General features: G+C 45.0%; 1 long non-coding RNA gene and 3 other non-coding genes across 4 annotated transcripts; all 4 read left to right on the top strand.

Annotated features, from left to right (window-relative positions):
• The first annotated feature begins 19 nt into the window (after positions 1-19).
• LOC132350022 (uncharacterized) lies at positions 20-3,772 on the top strand. Its single transcript, XR_009497794.1, has 5 exons — positions 20-309; positions 665-774; positions 2,205-2,269; positions 2,593-2,673; positions 3,529-3,772. It is a non-coding gene; the product is annotated as an uncharacterized LOC132350022 (long non-coding RNA).
• On the top strand, positions 497-587 carry LOC132350055 (small nucleolar SNORD12/SNORD106). The gene has a single exon (XR_009497812.1). It is a non-coding gene; the product is annotated as a small nucleolar SNORD12/SNORD106 (small nucleolar RNA).
• Positions 2,040-2,130, top strand: LOC132350054 (small nucleolar SNORD12/SNORD106). The gene has a single exon (XR_009497811.1). It is a non-coding gene; the product is annotated as a small nucleolar SNORD12/SNORD106 (small nucleolar RNA).
• Positions 2,345-2,436, top strand: LOC132350053 (small nucleolar SNORD12/SNORD106). Its single transcript, XR_009497810.1, has one exon. It is a non-coding gene; the product is annotated as a small nucleolar SNORD12/SNORD106 (small nucleolar RNA).
• Positions 3,773-4,697: the final 925 nt, after the last annotated feature.

The following is a 4,697-nucleotide window of genomic DNA, read 5'->3' as shown; positions in this document are numbered from 1 at the left end:
GTGGCCTCGTGTGTACCGGGAAGGGGCGGGGCTAGTGTGGCCTTGACAACCATTAGGCCTCCTCCGCCTGGGCGGTGCGGCGACTACATTTCCCAGAGGGCCTCGCGCGGCGCAGGTCGGGGAGGAGGGGGGCGGAAGGAAGCGCCTCGGATCCAGTGCGCAGGCGTGAGTCCCCTCTGGTTATATAAGGGAGGCTTTGGGGCTGCTCGTTCTTTTGCGTTTTCGGCGCTGTCTGTTTTTCACTTCGGCTCCTCTGTTTCTCCTCCCGTGTCGTCCCATCCCGGCAACCAGGGTTTACTACTGTATGTGGTGAGTTGAAACCTCGCTTCGAGATCTCTATGCCTCTTTTTCGCTTTTTTGTGCCGTCGCCCCTACCGGTGGCCCCCTCTCCTCGTGGCTCCCTCTGCTCTGACTCTAAATAGGCCTCAGCGCCTTTGGGGAGACCAGTTAGAGCTGGAAAAGCCCGCGCCTTGTGCTTGGGCCTGAGGAGTCCTCGGCTGGTGTAAATGATGACTTCACTTTTTTCCCCATCAGATCGACAATGCTGATGTCTTTGAATACTTGCCAGTTAGTTCTGAGACACCGGCCTCAAAAGGCGCGCTGCCATGTTCTCTTCCGACTGTGGGAAGATGGCGCTTGATGACCTTTCTTTGTTGGTTCGCAGGTTTGCGCGATCACAGCGTACAGAATGGATCTTGGAGGAAGGGGTCCCTGCTGGGCCTTCAAGGAAAGCACGTGTAGACATGAACAACCTTCAGTCTCCTGACCTCTGGAGTAAGCATTTGTCTTTTGGCCTATTGTAGGAAATGCCTGCTCTGAGGAACCTCTTAGTTTGCTAGGCGAGCTTGGAGGAAAAGAAAAAATGATTAAGGGCAGCCAATTAGCATATTTTAGTTACTAGGTTTTCTTTGAGGTGTTCTGGGTGCTTGGTTTTATTATAATTCACAAAAACATACCCATTAGACTTATTACAAAGTGGAGTAAGTGAATTATCTCTTGAAAGTGAATAGATGTTAATTTTTAAATGTCTTTATTATGCTCCTTAAGGCACATTTTCAGATGCCATTCCTTCACTTGTTTCTTAATAAACAGCTTTCTTTTATACTTAAGTTTCCAAGTGGATGGATAATGTGATGACATTTTAAGAAAATTTTTATTGGTGTAGAGTTGCTTTACAATGTTGTGTTAGTTTCTGCTGTACAGCAAAGTGAATTAGTTACATGTATACATATATCCCCTCTTTTTTAGATTTCCTTCCCATTTAGGTGTGATGACATTTTTAAGGAAAGCCAAATGTGTTTCTGTTGGCCTATCTGCTTTAATTCCCAACCTCCTAACTTAACTGAGTCCAGAAATGCCGCTTAAAGGGTGGGACTTCTTGGACGAAGTGTTCCTTAAACCTTGCTGTCCCAGGGTGTTAAGTTGCGTTTTAAGTGATGACATCTTGCATTAAAGTGTAACATCCTAACACATAGTCAAAACCCTGCAGTCACCTAAGTAAAAGCCAGCCATTTCCCCACAGTTCTTTCCAGCCACGCTGGCCTCTATCAAATGTAAGCACAGAAGGCAGAGGTGTTTGTCTTAGCTACTATCTTATTGCCGAGAACAGGACACAGAAGTGCTGAAATACTGCATGAAGTCGCAGGTAGAGAAACAGATGAACCAAATCTTATTCCTAGTTCAGGGTTCTTTCTTTTTTTCTTTCTTCCTTTCTTTCTTTCTTCGTTTCCTTCCTTCTTTCTTTTCTTTTCTTTTCTTTCTTTCTCTTGAGTGTGCGTTGCTGCGCACGGGCTTTCTCTAGTTGGGGCACGCGGGGGCTGCTCTTCGTTGTGGTGCTCAGGCTCTAGGCGTGTGGGCTTCAGTGGTTGTGGCACAAGGGCTCAGTAGTTGTGGCGCACGGGCTTAGTTGCTCCACGACATGTGGGATCTTCCTGGACCAGGGCTCGAACCCATGTCCCCTGCATTGGCAGGCAGATTCTTAACTACTGCACCACCAGGGAAGTCCCCAGGGTTCTTTCTGTAGAGGCGAAAAGCTTCCTGCTGGCATAAATGATGACTGAACTTTTTTCCCCGACAGATCGACCATGTTGATCTAACTTCTCTAAGCCAGTTTCTGTCTGATATGCCAGCTTGAGCATCTCCTCTGTCCCCCACTCCTTTGGGTATCTAGCTGACTGGTGGTCATGTTTCTGTTTTCATCTCAGGTTCACTGTTGGCAGAAAGCAGACTTTGAATGGACCATGATGGATCCAGGATTGGGAGAGAATTGGTAAGTCACGTCCATTAACTGCTTTTCTTTTAAAGAGGTTATCCCCATTGTTTTCTACTTTCTGTGACTCATATGGCCATTGCAGCTGATGACTTAACTTTTTTCCCCATCAGATCGACCCTGTTGATCTAACTGAACTATTAGCCAGTTTTGTCTGATGCATTGGCCACAAAGATAACTTGTTTATGTGTTTTCTGCTTAACCACCAACAGACTACTTTCTGTGGGGTTTTTTTTAGTGGGAATTGGGCTTGCCCTATGGGTTTTTTCCCCCTTCCATCATTCAAGTCATTTATCTTGGCTTCATCTGTTAACTTCCTACAGGACCAGAGCCCTTTGTGCGTCAGGGCGTAAGTAGGTTGATTGCAGCCTGATCTCAGCTTGGTTCAGTCTGTCCTGTAGCAGGTGAGGTTTCTGCAAATTGTTATCTAGGTGTTAACCCGTCCTTAGTAAAATGATTACTGAATGTGCTCAGGATAGAGAGGTGTTGGGTTTGCCCATTTGGGAGTAACCTGAGTACCCAGTTCCAAGTTGGGTAAAACAGGAGGGGAAAATTGTGTCCTTGGCAGGACTGTTGACCTATTGGTACTACCAGGTCTTTCCCTAAGAAAGGGGGAAAAATTAAATGGAAAGTTAATTCTGCCTTGGCAGATAATACGAGATGAGGAGCTCCAAGCCATCTTTTGAGTTGAGATTGAAATTGGTTGTAATATTTTTGAAAGGTTGAATTCTTCACACTGTTAGCTGGAGGCCAGCCTCAGTTCCTTACCCCATGGATAAGGAACACAGTGGCTTGCTGCATCACAGTGAGCAAGCCAAGGAGACAGGCAGTCTCTATCTCCTGCCTCCTTTCTTTTTAAACAAATAACACTTTGTATCCCTAATGTCTGCTTATCCACTTTATATTTCAGATGCCCCCATTTATCCCTAAAGTATCTTTTGCATGAGCTTCATTTGTGTTAAGTCCCTCTAGAATCAACATAACTTTTGGTGTGGTCCTGGGTTTGTCTCCCTTATCTCTATTTACTGTACCTAGAAAGGCTATAGATTGATGATGTACATTTTGACGTTATCAGGAACAACACAGACTTCAGTGAGGTGCCAGACTCAAGAGGTTGGAAGTCTCCTTGGTCTGGTACTTGATTCTACATCCACCTAGTTCCTGAAGTCTAGATGCTCCCACATCCCAAACAAGTAGCTGTTTATATCAGTTTACATCAGAATGAAGTCCTGATGGTGATGTATCTTTTTTCTTTTAAGGAGTTTCTCAACTGTGGAGTTGGAATGCAAGGTCTCTTGGGAAAAGGTGACCCTGTTCTTCACTGAGAAAGCGTGAAGTTTCCGGTTGAATCAGTCTCCTGAGGTTGCTGTGTAAGCTGAGTGTCCAGAGCTGGAAAGCCTCTGGCTGTTTTGAAGAATCAAGTATTATATTAAACTTAGGGAAGATTTCTAACTTTGTAGCCTTCCTACCTGGAGAAAGAAAATAAAACCCTTTGAATCAAAATACGGTTGTATTTGGTTATTGGAGATAGAGACCTTGAACCAAATGATACTTGAGGTAGAAAGCTCTAGGGGCAGAGAGATCTTTTAATATTAAACTTAAATTTTTAATGTTTAAACATGGAAAGTTACAGACTAGTGACATAGGGCTAATCTGGTTTCACTTTAACTTCCCTACTCTGTCCGCAGATACTTGATCTGACTAATCTTAGGAAGATAGGATTCCATTGTGGGTTTTTTTGACTTTGTGCTTTCTAATCTGATTCCTGATGTTGACTCCAAGTCCCTTGAGTGTGTGGACCTAGTGCATCTGGTGAACAGAAAACTAGCCAGAGGGGTATTAATTTTTTTTTTGCTGCACACCACGGCCTGATGCCCCTGCAGTGGAAGCTCGGAGTCTTAACCACTGCTGTACCAGGGAGGTCCAAGAGGGGTATTACTTCTGATATTTGGTTATAAAAGACTTAACGACTTGTTGACATCCTCTTGCTAGTTCCCTTCCTGTCTTACTCCTTGGCTTGCTCACTTTAGTGAAACAAGCTAGTGAGGAATTGAGATTAGCTTCCAGCCAATAATGTGCAGGGAACTGAGTCCTGCCAACAACTGAGTTTGGGGGCAGATCCTTCCCTGGTATTTGGTGACTAGAAGCCTTGCTGACACCATGATGCCTGTGAGGCCCTGAAATGGCACCCACCTAAACTGCCTGGGCTCATGAACTACAGAAAATGAGGTTAAGTGTGTTTCTAGTCACTAAGTTTTTTTTTTTTTTTTGGCCCTGCTGCATGGCTTGTGGGACCTTACTTCCCTGACCAGGAATTGAACCTGGGGCCCCGGGAGTGAGAGTGCCAAGTCCTAACCACTGGACCGCCAGGGAATTACCTCAAGTCACTGAGTTTTGGTGGTAATTTACCCAGCAATAAATAATGCAG

The sequence above is a fragment of the Balaenoptera ricei genome, chromosome 15, assembly GCF_028023285.1.
Source record: "Balaenoptera ricei isolate mBalRic1 chromosome 15, mBalRic1.hap2, whole genome shotgun sequence".
In the NCBI taxonomy this organism is placed as follows: domain Eukaryota; kingdom Metazoa; phylum Chordata; class Mammalia; order Artiodactyla; family Balaenopteridae; genus Balaenoptera; species Balaenoptera ricei.
Note: the sequence above shows the minus strand (reverse complement) of the source record. Positions and strands in the feature narration are given on the sequence as shown.